Source organism: Cupressus sempervirens, chromosome 3, assembly GCF_028749045.1.
Source record: "Cupressus sempervirens isolate cs-2001-9-10 chromosome 3, ASM2874904v1, whole genome shotgun sequence".
NCBI lineage: Eukaryota > Viridiplantae > Streptophyta > Pinopsida > Cupressales > Cupressaceae > Cupressus > Cupressus sempervirens.
In genome coordinates, this window is record NC_143120.1 from 876,279,652 (window position 1) to 876,305,267 (window position 25,616).

Consider the following 25,616-nt stretch of genomic DNA (forward strand, 5'->3'; position numbering starts at 1 on the left):
GATGTATTTTTTCTGTTTAGTTGCAAGATTTGGAATGTATAAAGGACAGCAATATAATAGAGGATTAAAGGCTTTGGATTTAATTTCAATGTTGAAGATGCTTTCAAAATCTATTTTATTTACATGTTATTCTCATTATCAACAAAAGACAATAGGAATTTGGTCCTATATTGAGAGATTCTTGAATGAAGAAAAGAAGGAAGAAACCCTTTGATGTTTTTTGCACCCAAGACTAGAAAAATGAGGTCCTTTTTTGGTTGATGTGAGGAGAGGGCTCAAAAATATGGGAAGGTGATTTGAGTCAAGTAGATGTTTGAAGACATGAGATTCGAGTCAAGCTTGTCCTTGACTTGGGATGTCATTACTAAAACAATCAAACATACCACCAACAAAACAAAAGATTATAATGAAGATGAGTACTATGAATGATATGAGTAGGGGTTTATGTTAAATCATAAAAAAATGATGCAAAAATCAGCACAACTTACCAAGGGTAGATAACTCACTGTGTGATAGGTGAAAGCACCTTTTATTCAATAATGTACTCGAACTAGAAAATGAAGGTTTCAATAGCAGAAGAAAAGAAAATTTGAGGTGGTTTATAATGGGAAACAAGGGGCTCTAATGGTAGCCTAGAGTACAAATAATTTTTAAAAACCATATGCAAAAGTACCTATGGCATAAATACATGATAAATCTGGCAATAATTACTACACAACCACAATCGAAAATCCTACAAAAAATGGAGAAGATTTTTACATGGTTAGATGTTGCATTGGTCAAAACCTATGAACAATGGAAAAATGACAAATGTTTGTTTATTTTCTTTCTACAATTGTTCTTCATCCAACAATAGGGTTATGCAAGTAACTAGACTAGACAATCTATAAAATTTGGTTTAGAAAAAGGTGGAATTGGAATTAGTTTTCCAATTCCACCTTTTGAGAGGGAAGATCTAGATGCCAATTTTGGGCTAAAATTAGAATACACAAATTATCCTAATTCCACTTTTTAGTTTTAGAAACAAACAATGGATTTCATAAATCAAGCATTTAGATTTTCCAATACTTGCTAAATTCTTGCTACCAAATGGGCCCTTGGGGAAAAAATAGAGATGTAAATGACACGTAAAACCATTGTCGAAGTCTCTAGAAAATTGTTCCAAAAAGAATACACCATCATTAAAAATGCATTTGACACTCACACATGTAAACCCCATACGAATTGAGCTAAACACCAACCAAAAAAAGAAGGCAACTACCAGCAAGTCAAACACCACCCAACTCATGATCAATATATATAGTTCCATCATTCTAATAGAAATCTAGGTCCTTTGGGTCAATTGAGCTAAATTCTTCAAAAATTTCATAGTTGTCACTTAGTGACCTTGTTGCACCCACTTTTTATGGTCTTTTAGCCAAGGAGTTAGCCTCTCTAGGGACATGAGTTACCCAAAAATCGTCCACTGCCTCTAAGAGACATGGATTTTATGAATATATTTATTCAAATACCATGTCTCCAACTCTCTTTTCATAATCCAATTTACTAAAATCTATGAATCACCTTCAAGATGAATTCTTTGAGCCCCCAACCTAATCCCCAATAGGACTACCTCAACTACTACTAGGCACTCCACTTGATAATTGGTTCCGTCTGACACACTCTTCACACTAATTGCTATGATTTTACTATTTTCATTTATTGCCTCAATTCTAATAGTTGATGGACTTGGGTTACTCTTTTAAGATCCATCAAAGTTCAATTAGGCCCTTAATTATCACATTCACATACACCAGAGGATTATCCCTCTTATGCCCATTAACAGGCCCACTTTAGCAAATTCTTAATAAATTAGTTTTATATAGTATTAAAACATGAACTTGATTTTTTTTAAAGATTTAGATTTCTTTATAAATGTATAAATAATATTGTAAGATATTTCATACAAATTATTATATATTACAAAAAATATTATTACTAAAGCACAAATCCATAAAATGTTTTTTTGATAAATTTGAATAAATATAAAAAATAATATTTTGATTCAAAAAATTACATCTTCAAATAATCTTAACGTAGATGAAAAATAGGAGATTAAGGATACATCCACATTACCTTTGGATATATATTTCTACAAGGGTAAAAAGGTTGGTCCAAGAATATACATATGTAAAATCTATATATTTAGTTGAATGTGACTTATAGTCATTGGTACATTTGACCCGCATAATTATCATAGGGATAGTGGTAGAAAATTTATAGCTATTAATAAAGAATTTGAAAGAATCAAAGGCAATATGAAAATAATTAATCAAAAAAGAAAGAATTTTTTGCTCTCATTGACTCTTTGGCATCCTGATGATGGATCATATAGTATGATCCGAAATGTTGATGAAAAAACTCTTACACAATCTTTCCCAGAAATTAATACAAAAAAGAAAGGTTTTAAAAAAATTAAAATAGTTAGATAATAACTCGAACATCTAGAATATGAACTCTATCTATGAATTAGGAATTAGTAAATCATATCTATTAATCTGTATTCCTAATTTATTGCTCAAAGGCATAGGTTTATTAACACATTTAGGGCTTTATGTATCCCATGTTCTTATCAACATTATGTGACACTAGGCTAAATCTTATTACACATTTATTCAGTGTCATCTAGCTAACATTAGGGGATGATGGAAAACAATCTAGTTGCTTGTAGATCCTTTGTATGAGTTTTAGTTTTCTATTTATATCGATTAGGTATTTATGGCATATATTGTCCTATCCATGCTGAGTCTGTTTCTATTAGTATAGGATACTACGGACTCAATTCTAAAGTATAAAAATTCATAATATGCTAATTGATATAGAATTAAATTGACATGTAAAGGAAAGATTCTATTCACCCTTAGGAAACTATTGATCATTAGATTGAAGCCACAACCTTATATCTAAGTATAGAGATTTTAAATAAAAAATGATTTTAATAGGGATTCAAGTTAACTGACAAAATCTTAAACTAATCAGCACTGGTAGGATCAAGTTTTTAATATAGGTGGATATTATATAAGAATTTAAGTAATAGCATTCTTAAAATATACTACTGATTAGTAATCTTTGACATAATGTTAAAGGAAAGAAACATAGGAATCTCCAACTAGGAATTTAGGGATATCTAAATTGATTTTTTTAATTAATAGTACTAACATTCATTTTGAGTTGCATTTTTTATCAGCAGGTTAGCTAAGTGTTATCACTCCATCCAGGATTGCAAAAGAAGAGTCAACTATAAAGTATAAATAGATCTGTTCAAAGTGATCACTCTCATCTTAGACACTTAAGAGTTCAAATAATCATCATAAAGATCATTGGAGCTTGTATAATTCACAGAAGGAATCAATCATTTATATTGTACTCAACAACAAAAATTGGGAATTGGTAATTGGGGTATGCCCCTTTTAATAATGTAATAATAAAGGACTATGGTCTTGGGCAAGACTAGAGGTTTTCTTCTTTGTTCTTTCCTACCAGTGCCCATTTGAACACAGATACTTTGTTGTATTCTTATTTTTTATTAAATTAATATAATCAAAGGCTTTGGTCATTTACTGATAAAAAAAAGATGAAAAATATTAATTCTATATAATATATAGAATATAATTAATTATTAATTATTAAGAGTATATTAAACTAAAATATAGAAGTAATTAACTTTAACACTATTAAAATCTCCAATTCCACACAGGATTTCTATGGAATTTATATTTGAATGGCCAAAATGAAATTACATAAAATAGAGATAGGTCAAACACACTTAAATGCCCTTGTTTGTCATATCTTGCATCTGATGTTGCCTAACATTTAAAATTTTTTATGTTTTCCCTTGTTGCATTTGATCGGAAGCCACTTTTTTAGGAAAAAAAATCCCAAACCCTCAGAAAAACAATTCTAGCTAATCATTAAAAAGAAAATTCATTTTAATACAAAAAATTGACAAACCATACCATAGAACATATGATATATTTTTGTAATACAATTATAGAAGGGCCTAAGTAATTTAATATGACATAACGAAAACATTAATCCCTCCTTAAAAGCTAGGGGCTAATAAGTAGAGGCCACAACTTTATTCTAGATATCAAAGTCATTCATGAAATAAGTGGAAAGAGGATAAATATTGTTATCTTCATATAATGATTATGTTTCTTATCCATCATTATGTCTATATAAAAAAGATAATTTGTGATTATCATTAGCATTGAAACATTGTTTTTCAATGCTACTTATTTTTTTATGACCTTCTCATTGATATTAGAAGATCAGATTCTTCACTAGCGCCATGGGCCATGAGCTATAGGCCATTGGAATAGTCTTACACACATAATTAAAACTCTACTTCACAACCACAATTTCTTTCCTTTGAAAACTCCATGCCATGGATGTGCTTATAGGGTTCAAACATCCAAAGATGGACAACCAACTATTTTGTCGTCAGATCAAGTGACCAAGAGGCTTGCACTTGGGTGATTAGATAATTATCCATAGTTATTTGCACTACCTATGGATTTTCCAATGTGTGGTTAAGAAGAAAGTGACTACAATATAGGAAGAAAACTAAAACTAGGTGGAGAAGAGGTGATAAAAAATTGGGACATCTCTCCTACAGTGCGAATTTGGTAATTTCCCATTCCTAGACATTGATTTCTTTTTCAAGGGTTTCAATAATTTCTAATTTGCTTCCCCATTTTATTTCAAAGTAAGCAATCAAAATCTACTCTTTTTCACTATAGTAATGACAAAATGACAGAGTTTATATAGAAAAGGTAATCTTTTCAAAAAGCTATTAATCTCACAATAAATCCAAGCATAGATAGTCATTCCCTCCACCTCTAAAAATATGGAAATATAGGACTTCTAGTGATATGAGATATGTTTTTTTTATGTTTGTTTAGATTTCTTTGATGTTTTTTTTTCCTGGAACTCTACCGTGTTGATTTATCCCATCCAAAATTTCTAAAATTAGTAAGGATCAGTCCATAGCTGCAAGAACATGAAAGAAATCAAATGAGAAAAATACCAAACTACCCCTCTCAACATCCAAAGTGAAAAAATTTCCTTACTCTATATTTTACAATTTTGTGAGGTTGAGAAAACCAAAGGTTATTTGATGTTAAGGTTTTAAAATGCTTATTTTATTCATAAATAAAATTAAATTGGAGAAATTATAGACATAGATTCTCTGTATAGACTAAGTTCCATCAAATTTAAGGCCTCATCTATCTATCTATTTATTTATTTTAACCACTTAATGGATCTAGTAACAATATTAGGCTTATCAAAGGGTTTCCCTTGCCAGCTGCATTAATTCTATTATTTTCCCTCAAGTATCAACTAGGGGCCTCACTCGCTCAAAATACTAATGGGGATGAATTTGAGCTGTGACCCAAACTAAGGGTATCCATTCATTGGGGCCTATCATTCCCCCCTTCCATTTCTCCATGACTCCAATTAGATCTAATTATCAGTTGCATGCTAAAATCAAATCTTCCTTCTGTAGCACCCAAATAGAAACCCTACAGCAACTTATTCCTACTCTTCTTCACATTCATCATAGGTATCATCATTGTGCCTTAGAAGCCTATAATGACTTGTGAAAATTCCACTATTGTGACTCAAACTGCATCATCTTCCTCTCCAAGTGAAGCATTAAACAATGCAACAATCATACTTATTCATGGATTTTGTTGTATCTTCACAAGTATGCAATAATTAAACTCTAAAATAAATTAAATTAATGAATATATCAAGAACTATTCAAAAAAATTATTTAGATTGTATTTATTTGAATTATATTCAAATAAAGAACTTAAAATTTCAAGTCAATGCCTAGAAATAGATTGTTAAAAAAATATAGTAGTTGGACCATATATAAGATCACCGCTTTGAAACCACATAACTATAATTCTGTAGTAATCAATGCTGGACGCTATAAGAAACACCTACCTACAATCAATCTGTAAAGAATGTTCACCTACAATGAGTAATTATAAGTAGTTTTCCTTCCATTTAAGAAAAATTGTTTGACACGACAATTGCAACATGTACGTTTTTTATGTGAAACTTTAACTCATAATTCAGACATTTATAGGCAAAATATCCTTTTCAACTATGCTATTGTTTATTCATTTACACAATTTTCCAAGGTTTGAAATATAATATTTATGCTCATTGATGTATTACTTCACCTATCTATACATGCATATGAAAATATGTTAATTACAATGCTTCTATTTATCTATTGAAATTATTATGAATAATTTTTTTTTATGTCAGGTGCCAAATTAAGTCTTGATATGATTAATCATTGTTGGATAATATTCTTTACATTTGTAGATTTTCATTGAACATATGCATGTAGCTTCTCTATGAGATAATAAATGGATGGTGTTTTTTTTTTTAAAATACCGTCTTTTATTCCTTTGCAATACAAATTCCAAAATTTAAACTTATATTTTGTATTTTAGCACACAAATAATTATAAACTAAAGCTAAAAATTTGTGCTTGTAGATGTTAGAGAAAAAGGATAATTTCATTTCATTTATTAAATTACCTTTTCTCCCTTCTTAAGATTTTTCTTTATGCATTTTTTAGCTTTCTCTATTTAATAATTATTTTATAATTATTAAATAGCTTTCACCTTTAGGTTACCCTTTGTAACTTATTAGGTTACCCTTTTTGGGTTTTGATCTCCTTTTATAAGGATTGATATCTTTGTAATTATTTTTCTCTTCAATCTCTTCTTCATCTGAATATACAATTTGCACATTTTTCAGATCAAACCCTTGTCTCTTCTTGTCTTTTTCTTCTCCGTGATAGGTTTTCTACATGCAGGTATTTTTGCACTTCATGGATCTGATTTGCATATTTTCTCAAATCCTACATGGTATCAGAGCCAGATCTATTGTAGCTTATTCAGTATTTGGAGAAAAAGGGAGAACAAGGGTTTGACAGATCAAATCTAGAGTTTTCTAGGTATTTCTTGAGAAAATATAGGGGTCACCAATTTTTGGAGTAGTTTGACACTAAACAGACTTCATGGATGGATTCAGAAGGTGTCAAAACCCTCGTTTCCATATAAAGTTTGTCTGTTTTGTACAACGTTGATTCGAGAGGCAAATTTGTTTTGCTCAGCAGGGCCATATAGCCTCTGCACACACTCTAAGGTGAAAAAATTCTCAAAAATTGCAATTTTTTTTTTAAAATGTGGTTTTTTGGGCTATAATAGTTAATTAACCGCTAACAGTGTTGTTGCGGTCATTGCTAGCAGTCACCACTTATAGTCCGCCTAGCGGCTCCGCCTATGGTCCACCCACCAGCCTCCCGCAAGCAGCTTGCCACCTGGCTACTACTTGCTGATGGTGTAGGGGTGGTGGTTTTTTATTTTTTAAATTATTTTTTATTTAATTTTTTTATTTTGTGCATCTCCAAGGGCCATGTTAGTTTTTTTTCCATAACTTTAGCATCCCTGTGGACATATTTTTTCAATCCAAAAAATGTGCCAGAAAGCTAGTTCCAAGATGAAGACATTGGTGTAGGTTTTTTTTTGGTTGATATGTAGTTTGGTTGCCTATTTTGGTAGTCAAAGCTAGATATTTAGTTTTCCACTCCGGAGGGCATATCTTGAGCATCCCATCTCCATTTTTTGAAAATGTTATATTTTTGGAAAGCTGGTTCTATCTACTTTTTAGAAATATTATAATTTATTCCAGATTCTACTCCATGCTCTTTCTATCATGCTTTTTTCTCTTTTTCTCTATGGTGGATATCTTGGATGTTTCAAGTCCAAGGATCATTTTCTCGGCATGGGATCTCTTCTTTTGGGTTGTACTATCTATTGCATTAGCTCTTTGCCCTTTCTAATTATTGTTGATATCATTTGTAAGAATTTTTATGTAAACACATTGAGATAAAGTGCCTCTCATTTCTTTTTGGGATCTTTTTCATCATTGTGATTTATTGTACTTGCACTATATTATAAAGTGCCATGGCAGGATAGTTTGTTGCCATTTAGTGCCCTCTTCCTTTGTCAAGTGAGTGTCCCTTCCATGGCATTAGCCCCATGATGTGTCAGTGACACATGCCTTTATAGGTGTCTGTATCTCTTCCTCACTCTTGATGTTCTTGGTTCTTTTTGTTTTGCAAGAGATTTTTGGCCCACTTTCTCAGTTTCCTGTCACCTCACCCTATCTACATTAATCACCTCACCTTTTCTGCATTAAAGGGGGGTTCTTCTATTATTTCTAATGCTTCCTTGGCTCGTTGGAGTGAGCTATGTATTTATTATTTGATCCTATGTACTAGGCGATTGTAGTGGCTAGATACCTATGCATTTTGATGAGACGAATCATCTACCATATAGACATTCTTTCTATTTCAAAGGAGGTTTTACAGATCAATAGTTTCTTTTCGACAAAGTTTGTGGCTTCTTCATGCTTCGGTGGTTTTCTTCATGATCATTCTTTGTTCCTATTTTCTGGAAGATTACTCTAGTTGGAGGCTTCTATAGTCCTTCACTAGATTTTCTACTATCTCTTTTTGGAGTAGAGTTTTTCCCACTAGGTTTTCTCTATTTCTTTGTTTCATAGAGATTTTGTTGTGATTGAGTATCTTATCATGCCTTTTTGTCGGGATTGAAGTTTTATTTTAGCCTTTTTTGTAGCTGCATTGTTGCTCATCTTAAGGGAGGGTGTTAGAGAAAAAGCATAATTTAATTTAATTTATTAAATTACATTTTCTCCCTTCTTAAGATTTTGCTTTATGCATTTTTTAGCTTTCTCTATTTAATAATTATTAAATAGCTTTCACCTTTAGGTTACCCTTTGTAACTTATTAGGTTACCCTTTTCGAGGTTTGATCTCCTTTTATAAGGATTGATCTCTTTGTAATTATTTTTCTCTTCAATCTCTTCTTCATTTGAATATACAATTTGCATGTTTTTTTAGATCAAACCCTTGCCTCTTCTCGTCTTTTTCTTCTTTGTGACAGGTTTTCTACATGGAGGCATTCTTGGGCTTCGTGGATTTGATTTGCATATTTTCTCAAATCCTACAATCGAAACTCACGTGACTACCCTCATTGTAGTAATTATATAAGTAACCATCAAGAGGGACTGATGTCAAGTTTTCATATAGAAATAAGAATAGCTAATAAAATGGCAAGCATTATAGATCTTCCCAAAGATGGATGAATGAAAGAGCTACACTATTAAGCTTGAAAACACTACTATTAATAATTGAACATGAAAAATCTTATATCCTCATGTTTAGTGGTAAAATAGAAACACTTTAATAACATGTAATTATGGGGTCACTAAGACATTCAAATATGTGTGTGAGGGAAAGAAGAGAATTTTCAAACACAATTCTTCTTATGATCCAAATCAGATTAGCTAGGACCCAATAGAAAAAGGAAGATAATACTAGATCCAAATTATAAAGAGGAATGCAATACAAGGAAATGTATTGTCTTTGGTCCTTAATAGGATAATGTGAATATGGAACTAAATTAATTTCTTAAATAATGTAAATCTAGATGCTATGTGAATACAAGTAGTCCAATTAAGATATAGATCTAAGGTAAAGATATGAAAGAAAATTAAATATGAAAGAATCACCTTGAAATATGTAGAGGAAGATGTATTTTTGCTCAAAAACTCACATATCTAAACCGTATATGAATATCCATCCACAGATCTCAGAATGAAATGATGAAAAGAAAAAAACTCAGAAATCTCCCTGAATTTTGGGATTGAAGAACTAGGATGACTTGGGAAAACATCTTACAACTAGGTTGACATAGTTTGATGATCTTCAATTGATGACTCAAGAAATCTTACAAATAGTAGGTTTTATATATGTCATCCTTTTTGTTCCAAAATTACAAATAAACACATAAAAGAAAGGTTTGGGGATTGGGGTTTGCTAAGGGCTTACCTTGGTCAAGACCTAGGTTAAGGAATTAACTATAATTAAGAAATGTAAATGTAAATGACTAAAAGACAATATAATTTTTAAAATTCAACTTTCTTGTATATATGTAAATGTAATGTAGATATTGAATTAGGAATGTAGGGTATCTCCATGCTTTGCAATGGATCAACCATAATTCCATCATGGTTCCATGGACATAAAAGTGAATCAATGAAGAAGATGATGAGTTCTTCAATAGAGATCTCCTTCCTTAATGACCAAAAGTAAGATAGATCTTGAAGAGGAAATTCTCACAAATGATCTTTTAACGCTAGATATAAATCTCCTTACTTAAATGTTTGAAAGTCTTGAATACTTGAACTCCTTGAATGCAAAAGGGAAAAATACAAACTTGAGAGGAAGAGCTTGAAATCTTATAATTGAATTATGAAGTCAGATACCATGTTATGAAAATGAAGCCTCTAGTTCTCCTTATATATGAGTTTTTGAGTAGGAACGAAATATAGGCTAACTAGTCAATGGTAAATACTAATTAAACCCTTGAGGCCTTTCAGGCCCTAAGCTCTAGAACTATTAGGGATGAGGTTGACCTAGGTTGACCTAGTCTTGGAGGTCAAGTCTCAAGTGCTATAGAAAGAAGGGGTAGGTGCCAGAAAGATAAGGGTGGAAAGAGGAAGAATATAGAGGGAAAAGGAGTTTAAGCACATGCATATCCATGGTCTAAAGAGGGAATTATGAAGAGGGAGCTAAAAGTTCATAAAAGGAAAGTGTGTCCATTTTAAGATGATACATTTAGCCCCCACTTTAGTGGGAGTATGAGTTTCCTCAAACTAATGGTAAAGCAGATCAAGAGTAAAATAGAAATCTTTATCATGATTTAGGAGGAAAAGAAATCATCAAGCCCCCAAAAAAATTTGAGTCTTTGTCACATACATAATCATAATAAGAGAGATTAGTGCTACAAAAATGGGGTGTATTTACTTTCCCAATAAGGTTTGTGTGCCTTATTATGAACCACACAAGAAAAAGAAAAAGAAAGGGGGAAAGGTCTTGTTAGTCTCAAAATGGTTTTTACATTTGAGTGTCATCATACTTAACCATTTTCTACATTGGAGCTGAGCACACTATGTATGTCGAGCCACAACATAAGCCGAGTCAGGAAATCCAACAGGTGCCGAGTGATCTTCAGGTGTCGAGTATCTTTCAGGTGCCGAGTGAGGATCAGGTGCTGAGTGAGGATCAAGTGCCAGATGACTTTAGGTGTCGAGCATGATACAAGTACCAAGTGATATTTGAGTGCCAAGTCATAGACAATGCCAAGCAATACAGAAATGCAACAGGAGTTGAGAGCCAGTTTGTTACATGTGCCGATCATCTAGATCAGTAAGTGTCGAGTAACATAGAATACACATATGAGTCTGTAACTTTAAAAATTTAGATGTAAACCATTTTCATGGCTAACATATGACGAATCTTGAAGGATTGAATAATAAGATCAAATATTTTGTATTTCCTATGCAATCTACATGCAGCCAATAAGAAAAATGGAGAAGGCATGCAACCAATAATAAAATTGCAAGGAATGAGTGGGAAACAAAGATTCAATATGGATCATAGATCCACATCTAACCCTAAGTCTTTGAATGTCTTTATAAGGAAGACTAAGTCTTAGTGTATGGTGATGGACGAAAGGTGTGTGAGGCAAACTATTTTTGGAGTGAAGAATATCATATCTCAGAGGGTCAAGATCAAAGAAAGTAGATCAAGTGCCTGTATTCAGCAATCAAAGGATTGTAAACTATTAGGTTTATTATACCTAATACTCTCTAGCAACTATATGAGAAAGGAAATCCTATGGTGATAGGTCAGCTTAACAGCTATTTTGTAGATCCTTTAAATAGGTGATTAAATCCTTTAATAGTGTAACACTTCTTGTAAAGTGTTTGTAAATCCTTTAACCAGGTCACTATTGATACAGTGTAAAGCCTTTAACAGGGTAGGCCTTTAACAAGGCAAACCATCAGAAGTGGTTAAACATTATTGCTGCAGTAATTTTTGTGGGTATCATCCCCACCCCAGTTTTACCTTCTTATTCCTAGAGGGTTTTGGGGTTACCAAAATTTCTAGTGTTATATGGTGATGCACATGTGTTTTCCATAATTGCTTAATGTGGATATGTATGCATGTACATTTCAATATTATGTTATTAAGGATTTGAGAAAATAGGATAAAAAGCTAGTACTTCTAATTCACCCCCCCCACCCCCCAACCCCCCCCCCCCTAGAAGCATTCTTTCCATTAAGATATTTCAACAATTGGTATCAAAGCTTCTAGGTTCTCACAAGAAAAAGTCTAACAACTTGAAGAAAAAGGTTTGAATATGGAAGTTTTTAAACTTGGAAAGATTATTGACAATCAAGTAATTGATGTGCAACTGGCTCTACACAAAGTAGAGGAAGCAAGAGAGGAACTGAGAAAATCTTTGAAAAGAAGAAAGGATATAGCCATAGCTGAAAATGATACAAATGACAAGGAGATAGATACCACAAAACTATTTGCCAATGGAGACACTAAAGAGTTTGATGCAGCAATAGTAGAACTGATGGAGAAAAACAAAATTCAAGCAGAAGAGATAAGATGTCTCAAGATAGAACATGAATCACAAGCCATAATGTTATGTGAAATTACTGAACAAAAGAAAAGAGCAATTGAGGATAAAGTCATGATGGAAGATGATAAAAGAAATTTTGCAAATAGACTTGAAAAAAAATGTACTAAATTAACAAGGATGTCAAACATGCAGATGGATACACTTGCCCAAATGATGAACCTTCATCATGAACTCAATATGAAATATATTGAGATCTCTACTTTGAAGATGTAGAATGAACAAATAGTGAATGAATTGAACAAAGAAAAAGAGTTAGCAGAGAATCTAAACAAGTCAAGTGAAGCCATCAAGTACTTTGAACAGTTGATGAAATTTCCAAGATCAACCCATGATATATCAAGACTTGGATACAACAGCACTAAAATTGGGGAATCATCAAAGAATGTTGAGAAAAAAGGTGACAAAGGTAAGGATCCTAAAGTCATTTGTCATTACTATAATAAAAAGGGGCATATTGCTACTATTTGCAAGAGTACAAGATTCAATTAGCAAAACACACCCAAGAGCAAGAGTTACTATCACAAGTGCAACATGCAAGGACATATGACACAAGATTGCAAATCCAAAGTCACAAGGACACAAAGATTTGATGGACGTTTTCATAATTGTAAGAAGTATGGACATAGAGCATCAAATCAACCAACAAAAACAAAAGAAAATGAAAGTCAGTACCATTGGGATTACAACACTAGATATAGCTGTCATTATTGTCAGGAATATGGATATATACCCCAAAACTGCATAAGAACACATTTCAAAGGGAACTATAAAAGATGGTTAAAACAAACCACATGTTTCAGTTACCTGAAAACTAGTCATATCAACAGAAACTGTCCTACAAGGTCAAAGGCACCAAAGATTGAAGTAAACAAGGGCAAAGAAAAGATTGATGTGAAACACATAAGAACAAACATGAAGAAATCATAGAAAAAAAAAGAATGAATCAAGTTCATCCAATGAAAGGGTCACTTCACCCACAAGGTCAAGTGATCATTTCTCATTCAATTAAACACAAGAAAGAGACTACAGGGCTGACACATATAATAAAGTATCATACATCAGCCCTAAACCATGAAGAAGCAATGCAAAGAATAAATTTGCATGAAACAAGATGTCAAAACAAAATTTTAAATGAAGATGTCGAGCTATCTTTGGATGTTGAGTAAAACTCCAATACATGTCGAGTTCCTAACAATGACCGAGTTGATAGCTAATGCCGAGTTGAGTAACTCCTATGGAAGCCGAGTAAAGTGGAAATGTTGTGTAAGCCGAGTAATGTCAAAAATCCTTCAGAGGCTGAGTTTGCAGTTGAGCATTTAATGCGATGGGAATAGGGTATATTATCGCAATTTCAATCATTTTTCTTCATCACAATCAAGAAGCAGAGAAGAGAAAGAGAGCAGAACGACTTCATACCAGCAAATCCAGCATTCCAAGTAGATTGAAACCTCTTACAATGTGTTTTCATCGATCTTGAGGTATTTTTCATTTGTGTCGAGTTACGCAATTTCATATTTCTGTGAAAAGGAAACCCTAGTTTGCATAAATGGCTTCGAGTTCTAAGACAACCCAGGACAAAGAGTCGTTTGAAGTCCAATTAGTATCTAATGAAGTTAGGTAGCTTGATTTTTTCCCTATCCCTAAAGTTGCATACAAAAATGATCCCGTCGGAGCCCTTTCTTGCATACCCCCAAATGTTGTTATGGTTCATGATGTAAGGAGATGTTATAATTGCAAGATAGGAGCCATAGGAGACATGGAAATAAGAGAAGCCTATGCAAAGCTGTGTGTCAATGGAGTCTTGAAAGATGAATACAAGATTGTTGAAAAGAAGGGTTTAACACAAGTTTTGAGTTTTCTTACCGTAATTAAAATAGAATGGATCAGAATTGTGTTGAGCAAAATTCATGATGGTAGTTTGTGGTTGGAAGATGTCCCTGTCAAAATCACAAAAAGAATCATTCATAAGGTAACTGGATATCCTACCCTAGATCGGCACAAGACCTTGAGAAGTGAATCCAAGGAGGTTATAGAAAAGAACACAGGATCTCAGTGGAACAAAAGAGGAATGACAATTCACACCATTCAGGATCCTCTAGTTGAGTTTGTTGTTAGAGTTATTGCATACAAATTCTATCAATCCAGTAAGCTCAATAGTGTGCCATGTATTGCATTAGATGTAGGCTACAAACTGGCGAAAAAGAATCATACTTATGATCTTGCAAAACTGCAACTACAACAAATTAATGAAAACCTAGCAGCCATAAGAAGGACAAAGGGTGCTCAATGTAAATTTGGAGCAATTCTAGTTTGTGTATTCTTTTATGTTCAGAATGAATTTCTCTCTTTTGGAAAAGTTACATGGAGAAGTGATAGAACTATCATATCCCAAATAAATGAATATATAGAACAAATGGGAGACAATTTTGATACCTTGATGACAAGCTATTTTGAGGATTTTAAGAAATTCATGAAGCAAAGAGTGAGAATACCAGTTTCCTTAGTGGAAAAACATATTAATGATATATGCTTCTTAGTTGATATTGACTTCACCTATATCCAAGCAGCTATTCCAATGGTGAGATGGCTAAGGCCATTTGGTTATGAAATTAACATAGATGAAGCATTTGCAGCCAAAACTACATTATTGGTAGAAGAGACAGATAAGAGTGCCCCACACTTTGGCACTTATGATGTGGTAAGGTCAAAAATAAATATGGAATTAAAAACTACCTCCACATTGAAAAAGAACGATAAATTGATGAAGAAAATTAAGAAGAAATTTGGTGAAGGAATAGAGGTTGAAGTTGAAGAAGAAGATGATGATGAGGATGAACAGGAGCAAGGCCAAATTGAATTAACTCAAGGCTTAGGTGAAGACAAGGAGGAAGGTGTTGAGGAAGAAGAAGCCAAGGATGCACCAACCATAGCTGAGCCAAAGAAGAGAAAGGCAATAGAATAGTCTCTAGCTCAGTCCAAACCAAAGAAAACTACCATGCCATCACCATAAAAGCCAAAAACTAGAGCTGCAATGAGGGCCTCCACACAAAAGGCTAAAGAGGAAGCCACAAAGAAGAAAACAATAAAAAAGACATAGGAAGAGCCAAGGAAAAGAAGAAAATATGTGGCTCAACTTGATACTGATGAAGAAGATCAATCTGAAAAGGTAAGCCATTTTTCAATTGATACATTATGTAAAAAGATTGTAAATGGAGACTTAAGCAACATAAATAAAGTTGATTTCAATAAGTTCACTGAAGATGAACAAAATAGAATAGAAGAATTAGTGTATGGAATGATGGCACAGTTCAAGTATACTCCTCTTGAACTAGATGGAAAATTTCCAAATGAACTGTCTAAAATTGTAGAAGATAGATGACATTTTTGTTTGAAAATGGAGAAGGAGATGAGAGAATCAACCCTAGCAAGCATACTGCCTGATTTGACTAAGGAGCAAATAGAGAGAGCAATCAAAAGGCATAATACTAGGTTTACACCTAAGTATAGGGCATTCTTCATTCTCCAAAATAAAATGGAAGATATTGTACAAAGAACAAAAAAATCATGGAAGAACTTGTACAAAAAGATTGAAGAAGAATACATGGAAGAAGCTACTGCTCCACCAGAAGAAATAAGGAAAAGGAGAGAAGAGAAGAAAGAAGTAGAGCAAGGTAGAGAAGAAAAGAAGGAAGAAGAAAAGAAACAAGAAGAAGAGAAGAAGGAAGAAGAAAAGAAAGAAACATAGGAGGAGACAGAAAAGCAAGATGAAACGGCAATAGCTAAGCAAGAGTAGCAACAAGACTAGAGTGTGCAAGACACACAATTTCCACCACCTAGCCCTTCTCATGTACCCATCACACCTATAGAAACTGTAACAATACAAGATGTTCCTGACACTTCCGCTTAGAACATCAATCCATTAATTGCAGAAGATCTCAAAAGAATCCTTGACCAATCCATGCAACAAGAAAGATTATGTGCAGATCCAGTATTGGTTAGTATGGATGAATTACAAAAACTAGTAGAAAACACAATTAGAGATAAGGTGAATTCACAAGAACCACCTTACATCATCTCTATAGCTACTAGTGGTCAACTTCAAATGCCAACAGTTGTTTCATTAGACATAGTTGACACAACAATACAAAAGTTGAGAGCAGTAGCAGACAAAGAAATAGAACAAATAGGATATACTATTACATCTAATCCTATAGCACAAACTCAAGGTGCACTTCCTAAAATTACAATAATTGATCAAGGTAGACATCAGGAGGAGAAAACAAAGGAAACCCCTAAAGAGTAGGAGGCAATACAAACATTGATAAATTTGCCTACCTCGGGGACTCCTTCACAAAAGTCATTACAAATATCAGCACCAGGATCAAGCTCTACAAAAGTTGCAAGGGTACTTCACTATGGAGACCCTAAACTAGATGAGGAGAATGTCATACCAAGTTATGACTCAAAAACAATAAACATTGATCAAATAAATGAGGTGCAAGAAGCATTAAACAGAAGAAAGAGGCAAGAGATACCCAGGAAGGAGTATCAACAAAAACAAACTTTACATGAAATTAAAGACATATTTATGGATGCTTTTAGTATTCAGTCACCAGATGAGTCAAAGCATATCATGGAACAATTATCAAATATTGTTGACCAGGTGACAAATGCAGACCAAGAGACAAATGCAAAACTTATGGAATGGTCTAAAAGAAAATTTCAAGGGAAATTTAATGAGAAAATATCTAGTGAAATAACACTTTCACAGATTGAATTGGAAAAGGTAATAGGCAAAAAAAAAAGGTACTTGAGAATATATTCTCATTGTACACAAAGCTGTGTGACTTTTCATACTTCACACAGGAAACTAGCCAAAACATAATGAGCCTGGAGAGGAATTTGAACATTTCAAGCATACAACTACCTAAAGATCTAGCTCAAAGTGAGAAGCATTTTGCTCAAATGCTTTACACTCAGAAAGTAATAGCTGTATTAATAGCAGAAGAGGCCACCATCAAGGAAAAATTGATACATCTCCAATCCTCCATTACCCCACATTTAGAAGTACTCCATAAAGAGCAGGTCTATGTTAAAGCAGTTCTCAAGAAAGATCCTAATCCTTCTACTTCAGAAGGACTTATTCACCTTGCTGCCGAGACTACCATCCAGCACAAGTCATTGGAAATTTCTTTGCATAATTAGGATGCAGCTCTCAGGATGATTATGGAGGTAAATAACACATTTTTGGCAAAATATGGTCTTAACACTTAAAAAAAAAAAAAAAACCCTTTGACATAAGTATCAAAAATGGGGAGACAAGATGAAAAGGGGGAGACAAGTTAAAAGGGGGAAACAAGATAAAAGGGGAGCATGATATACAACATAAAATTTTTGGATACCAAGATAGCACAGATAATGGCACAATCAACTTAGGGGGAGTTACAACAATTTTTGGATACCAAGATAGCATAGATAATGACACAATCAACTCAGGGGGAGTTACAACAATTTTGAGGTATATATTGTATATTACAAAATTTTGATCAAGGTTTTAAAACCTGAATGTACTCATAAGGTAAGTTAAGTGTTTTTGTCACTCATGTCAAAGGGGGAGATTGTTAGTCTCAAAATGGTTTTGACATTTGAGTGTCATCACACTTAACCATTTTCTACATTGCAGCCGAGCACACTGTGTATGCTGAGCCACAACATAAGCCGAGTTAGGAAATCCAACAGGTGCCGAGTGATCTTCAGGTGTCGAGTAGCTTTTAGGTGCTAAGTGAGGATCAGGTGCCGAGTGAAGATCAAGTGCCAATTGACTTTAGGTGCTGAGCATGATACAAGTACCGAGTGATATTTGAGTGCTGAGTCACAGATGATGCCGAGCAATACAAAAATGCAACAGGAGCCGAGTAAGCCAGTTTGTTACATGTGCCGAGCATCTAGATTAGTAAGTGTCGAGTAACACAGAATACACATATGAGTCTGTAATTTTACAAATTCAGATGTAAACCATTTTCATGGCCAACATATGACGAATCTCAAAGGGTTGAATAATAAGATCAAATCTTTTGTATTTCCTATGCAATCTACATGTAGCCAATAAGAAAAATGGAGAAGGCATGCAACCAATAATAAAATTTCAAGGAATGAGCAGGAAATAGAGATTCAATATGGATTGTAGATCCACATCTAACCCTAAGTCTTTGAATGTCTTTATAAGGTAGACAGTCTCATTGTATGGTGATGGACGAAAGATGTGTAAGGAAAACTATTTTCGGAGTGAAGAATATCAAATCTCAGAGGGTCAAGATCAGAGAAAGTAGATCAAGTGCCTATATTCAGAAATCAAAGGATTGTAAACTATCTAGTTTATTATACCTAATACTCTCTAGCAACTATATTAGAAAGGAAATCCTATAGTGATAGGTTAGCTTAATAGCTATTTTGTAGATCCTTTAAATAGGTGATTAAATCCTTTAACAAGGTAACACTTCTTGTAAAGTGTTTTTAAATCCTTTAACCAGGTCACTATTGATACAGTGTAAAGCCTTTAACAGGGCAGACCATTAGAAGTGGTTAAACATTATTACTGCAGTAATTTTTGTGGGTATCATCCCCACCCCAGTTTTACCTTCTTATTCCTGGAGGGTTTTTGGGTTACCAAAATTTCTAGTGTTATGTGGTGATGCACATGTGTTTTTCATAATTGCTTAATGTTGATATGCATGCATGTACATTTCAATATTATGTTATTAAGGATTTGAGAAAATAGGATAAAAAGCTAGTACTTCTAATTCACCACCCCTCTCTCAGAAGCATTCTTTCCATTAAGATATTTCAATAGGCCTCTACAAAAGAAAAGGGGATGGCATTTAATAGTCTATCAAGGGTGTGTGGCATGTTAGTCAACCCATTGAAGATGAACCAAATGGTCTAGAAAGTGTGTGTGGTATGCTAGTCTATCTATAAAAGGATTCAAATTCAAGGGAACTCCATGTCCCAAAAAGAAGAATTGAAGAGCTGCTCAGTCATAAGGATGTGTGTGTCCTTAAGGGATCAAAAGAAGATCAAGCTTCCTAGACTGTTAATAGTCAAAAGAAGGCTAAAAAAAAGGATCGACCTTTGAAGTTGTCAATAGTTTAGAGAGAGATCCAAAAAGAAAGAGACCAAGCCCCCAGGAACAAATCCTAGAAACTATAAGACAAAAAAGTGAGAGATTAGATAAACATGAAATAACAATGCATAGATTTGGGTATGCCTTAGAAATCATATCAAGCACTAAAGGCTAAAGTATTCCAAGTTATACACATAATCTATATTTGTATTCCATGGACAAACAATGAGAAAAGTGTATGCCCCATGTTAAAGTGATTACAAACACTTTAACAAGAGCAATAACCTTAACAAAAGTGTACATGCATATGCTAAATGAAAATTCCACTACGACATGTCCCCAAGAAGAGAAACATATAAAGGGAAATGAGTGCATAACAAAAAAGAGCACAAAGGGGATCTCCTAACTTTGGGGTCAGTAAGATCATATGATAATATGTAATATTATATTAAGTATGAAAATATGAAATATTATATCTAGTATGAAAATATCATCATTCCCCGAAGGAATTATAACTATGAAAAAATGAAGGAAACGACACAAAAGAGCTACAAAAAAGAGTCTTTTTGGGCTAGTAACATGGAGACCTAAAAGAATTAGTGCTACCATATCATAAGAAACCAAGAAGACTATACAAGATTATTGGTACAAACAATAGCACAAGTAGGGCATAACACACAACAACATATAGAAGAAGAGATATAAAAACAAAAGAATGTGAATGACATGGTGACTACTTTATCCTCTTGAGCTTAACAAAATAACAAGGATCGTCTAAAGCAATCAAAAGACAAAACATAAAAACAAATCACAACACAAGGGAAAACACAAAACAAGAACACAAATACTACTACAAAGAATAAAGTCCAAGTCAAGTGTTCCACGTTCCCCCCCCCCCCCCCTCCCTCCCCCCCACATATTAGTCTAAAATGTTAGGGGAAGGATGATGACTCATGAGAGGAACAATATCCATTATAGTAGGAATCACAACAAGTTCTAAGCAAGGACTTTGGGAGTCACTATGCTCATTACTATGAGTTATTGTAAGCTACGTAGAAATCATTTTAGGAAAATTAGTATCCATATCAATTATTTTTTCATCACTACTATCATCTAAAGTATCTTTCATATCTAGATTAATAGAATCTAAAATACAAGTAGAACCATCATATTTATCCATATGCAAAATGTTAAAGGTTGAGAAGAAGATGTAGGTTGAGAAGAAAGAGAACGTGTTGTAGCCTTAGCTTTAGCTTGAAAATTCTTGTGACACTGACGAGTATGTTGATTATGAATAGTCTTACAAGATACAATAGGAGGATAAGGATCCACTACCATATGTTGCAAAGAAGAACATCAATAGGTTGAGTAGATGTAGAAGGAAGGACAAGTTTACAAGTAGAAGGAGTAGTAGGAAAGATAGGTGTAGGTGAAAAATCCTTAGGAAGACTAAGATCCATGATCTTGGCTACTTTATGTCTTTGATAATTTCTATAAAGATGACTAGGATGAGTATGTAGTTTTTTAGGACGACATAGCTAGTAGAAATCAATCTCAGCACAATCTCTAGGACACAATGGTTTATTAAGAGAATGATCAATAGTAATAATGTTTTCATCACAAGGAAATTTAATACATTTATGAATAGGAGAAGCTATGACTTGCATGGAAGAAATCCATGTAATACCAAGCTTAACTTGAAATTGATCAGAAGTAGGAATAACAAAAAAGCTAGTAAAAATAGATTTCCTTGATAAAATAACTGTCAAAGTGATAGAACCTTGAGGATGATAGAGAAAATTATTACAAGTTTGAATCCATACAAGAGTAGAATCATAAGTATCTCTATGAAATTGTTTGTTAAAATAGGTGTTCTTCAGTGATAACATTCACAATAGAGGAGGGATAAACCAAATTATTGTTGTGGTTCCACAACACATGCCCCATTTTTTACTTCAAAAATGGGGACCCCTTTTTTAGCCTCCCATAAGGTCATTTGTTAGAATAGGGTATCTTCCAAGGTGACTTAGAGGGTGAAATTTTTATAGTTTTGGTTTAGGAGCCTAGTCAGTTAACATCTTTTTAACCCCTAACACTAGTATATTGTTGTTTATCGTTTGTGTAGATCATCATGGCATCCTCATCATCCATAGCACAAAAAATTACCATGGTATTGCATGTGCATTTTCAAAACAGGTGCCTTGGGATTTTAGATAGAAGAAGTAAAAGGAGTTCAAGTCTATAACAATATTGGGCTATAAAGATTGCATAAATCATAAAAAATATCAAGTACACTAGAGTGCTAACATACCCCATTTGAGAAAAATCCCACAATCATTTTCAAAACTAAGAACTTTGATTTTTTGGTGAATTGAGCACCTTGCACACTTCCCTAATGGTGTGTATGTGCACTTTCATCAAGGTGTACTTTTTGAAGGTGCACAAGGTGTGCATTGCAATTTTGAATATGCATAAGTTGGAGGACTTTAGAAAGTGCATAGATGCAAAGGTGCACAAGTGCATAGGTGCACATTTTGAAGATTTAGTGAAGGAATTGTCTCAAAAAGGTGCAAAGGTGATCAGGTGTGCAGGGTAATTTTGAAATATGCATAAGTTGAAGGACTCCAAATAGTGTGTGGGTGCCAAGGTGTACATATGTGAGTGTGTGAAGGTGCACAATTCTAAAAGTCTTTAAGATGCCCAAAGTCCTAAAGATGCTAAGGTGTGCAAGTTTGCAATTTTACAAAGTTTTGAAGAGAAAAGTGCATAGCTTTTCCAAGGTGCACAAATGAGACACAAGAGTTATCTAAAGCCCATTTGAGAAAAACCCAAAAACTATTTTTAAAATAGAGAACTTTGATTTTTTGGTGAATTGAGCATTGTGCGCACTTCCCTAAAGGTGCATAGGTGTGCAATTTGAATATTTGGTGAATGAATTATCTCTAAAGGTATAAAAGTACACATATCTAAAACATCTAGAGGTACTTGAGATCCCGAACATTACCATGACTTCCTTGTCTTCTGTAACAACTAAGATCACACTCAAATCCATGTCTTTCAAGTTTTAGGGAATTCCCAAAAATTCCCACTTCATGATTTCCATAGGGAAGTGAGTGTAAAGTATGAAGCTTTAGACTTGTTAGATCCTCAAGAAATCACCTCTTCCAAGAAAAAGTTCAAAGGGGAACATCCACACATTAGTTTGGTTGAAGGTCAACAACACCCAGAAGATAGAAACTAAAAATTGTGGAGTTAGAAAAATTATCACTTTGGAAAATTGTGGAGTTACGAAAATTATCACTTTGGAAAATTGTAGAGTTAGGAAAATTATCACTTTGGAAAATTGTGGAGTTAGAAAAATCCTCACTCTAGACAATTGTAGAGTTAGAAAATTTTCACTTTGGAAAATTGTGGTGTTCAAAAAATTCTCACTCTAGAAAATTGTGGACTTAGACAAATTCTCACTTTGGAAAATTGTGGAGTTAGAAAAAATTTCACTTTGGAAAATTGTGGAGTTAGAAAAAATTCTCACTTTGGAAAAATTCTCACTTTGAAAAATTAATACTTAAAAGAATTTTTGGATTTTGGATCTTGTCACCAAGGTGCGCTGGTGCACAGGTGTGAAGGTGTGCCTTTCCAATGTGTTCTTTTCTTAAAGGTGCATTGAAAGTTTTGAAGAAGAAGCAATGCATGGGTAGTTAATAGCTAGTTGTTATTTTATAGCATTCCATGTATCAGAAGCACATTATTGATGACAATTTAACTCCTAGAAACATCTAGAGAAGACCAAGCTTACATTTTTAGAAGTCCCAATGAATCCAAGATAATCTCATGGCTTCTATCTTCTTATCTTATGATTTTGTTGTTGTTTTAAGTCATGTAAAGACTCATGCACCCATTAATTGATATAAACAAGGGTGGAGACCTACTTACCACCATTTATAGGGTTTGTTTCTATGTAAATAGCTTTATTTTATTAGTTTTTTAGCATGAGTTTGCATTAGAGAGCTCTCAATCCTAACAAAAAAAGAGGAGAAGATTTAATTTAAATACATGGATGTAATATGTACTCTAGGTCATTATTTTGAGTAATAATATATGATATAGGTGCTCTCATTCTGAGTATAGTAAATCTTTCTAGAGTGTATTATTTTTGTGAATGCAAGTTCATGAATAATAATGAAGCCAATGGTTTTATTTTATTGTTATGATTGTGTGACATTTTAGTTTTGGTGTTTGCCTTGTGTTAATGAATTCTATTGTTGTGAGGGATTGGAGAAAGGATCATCTCTATTCTTGCATAGTGTCTTGTCTTGCATGAGTACACTTTCTATGGCCTTCTGATTTGATGAAATGTGGAGCATCTTTGGGTTGTTATTGAGTTCCCATTGATGATTGCATCAATGGACTTGAGGAAGTGCTACTCCTAATTTCATTGGTTTCCTACCTAGTCCTTTTGATAATTTAATTCACAAATGTGTTGTTACCTTGGTTTATGTCCATTAGGAATTTCCCTTTCAAGTTATTTTCTTTAATCTCTCATTACTCTATCTTTGTTATTTTCTTCTCAAACATTTGGTTAAATAGGAATTCATATACTTGCATCAATAAATTGCATTCATCATTAAAAAAAATAATACAAAAATATATCTCTTTTGTGGTTACAGCTTCAACAAAAATAGATCATCCAATAATGACAATAGATCATTGAAGATTGGTTCCAATCAGCAAAGGCCTCCTCATGAACATACACATTCATCTTCAATTGAGAGAACCTAGTAGATTGCAAAACCCACTCAGAACCTTGGAGTTGGTCCTTGATTAGCTTTCCAAGAGAGGGATTCAAAAGGATCCCTACCATTTAGCATCATGCAAAATGACAACTCAATGAAAGTGGTGCTAGGAGGGACCCAAAACCATTCTGCCCAAAACCCAAGTTTTGTTTAACAATTCTACAGTTTTTGAGAGTTCAAAAATTTTCCAAGTCTATCACTATCAAAGGGTGCACAAGTGCACTTTTTGAAGGTGTATTTTTTTTGGAGGTACAATTTTTAGAGTAAACACAAACTAGAAGATCTTGACCAACCATCTCCCTTTCAACAAGAATTGAGGTCTTCACTCGACAAGAAAGAGTTCCTTGGACACACTCATTTTTACAAGCCTCACAATGATAAAGGGATAATTAGGCTCCATAAATTCACATTATAAATTCCATCATCATCATCCACTCTACATTCTACTTCACACATTACCATCATTATGCACGAAGGCTTTCTTCAATTCCCAAAGTTCACCTTTGAACGTAACTAGTCCATTACATGACTTGCCAAAAAATCCTAACAAGTTTTTCCCATGGTTCATCTATGGAGAATCATGAACAACATAAGATCATATTAAAAATTTCAAGGAAATCTATAATTGAAGCTAGATTAAACATATGGGCATGGTCTAGCACCTTTTCCCTTACACTTTGGGGGAAATGACATTCAATTGGTACCTCAATGTACCACCAACATCAATAAGGGATTTGAACTCTTTTAAGAGCAAGTTCCTAGCACAATTCAAAATCTATATTGATCCAACTATCCTACATCATTAGTACATCTCAATTAAGAGGGATCCCCACGAGACTATTTCTCTATTTAATCATCATTTCTATAGGATGCATCAAATAATGGAATTTCCTTATATTATGCCATAGTAGGTTGTCATCTAGATCTATTTGGGAACAATGGATTAATTAAATTTTATTTTTCTAAGAAGGCTCCCCCCTAGAGACATTGATAGCATTGAAAATGTCTTCAAAGAGGTTGTTACATTTACAAAGTAGGTAGATACCTCTAG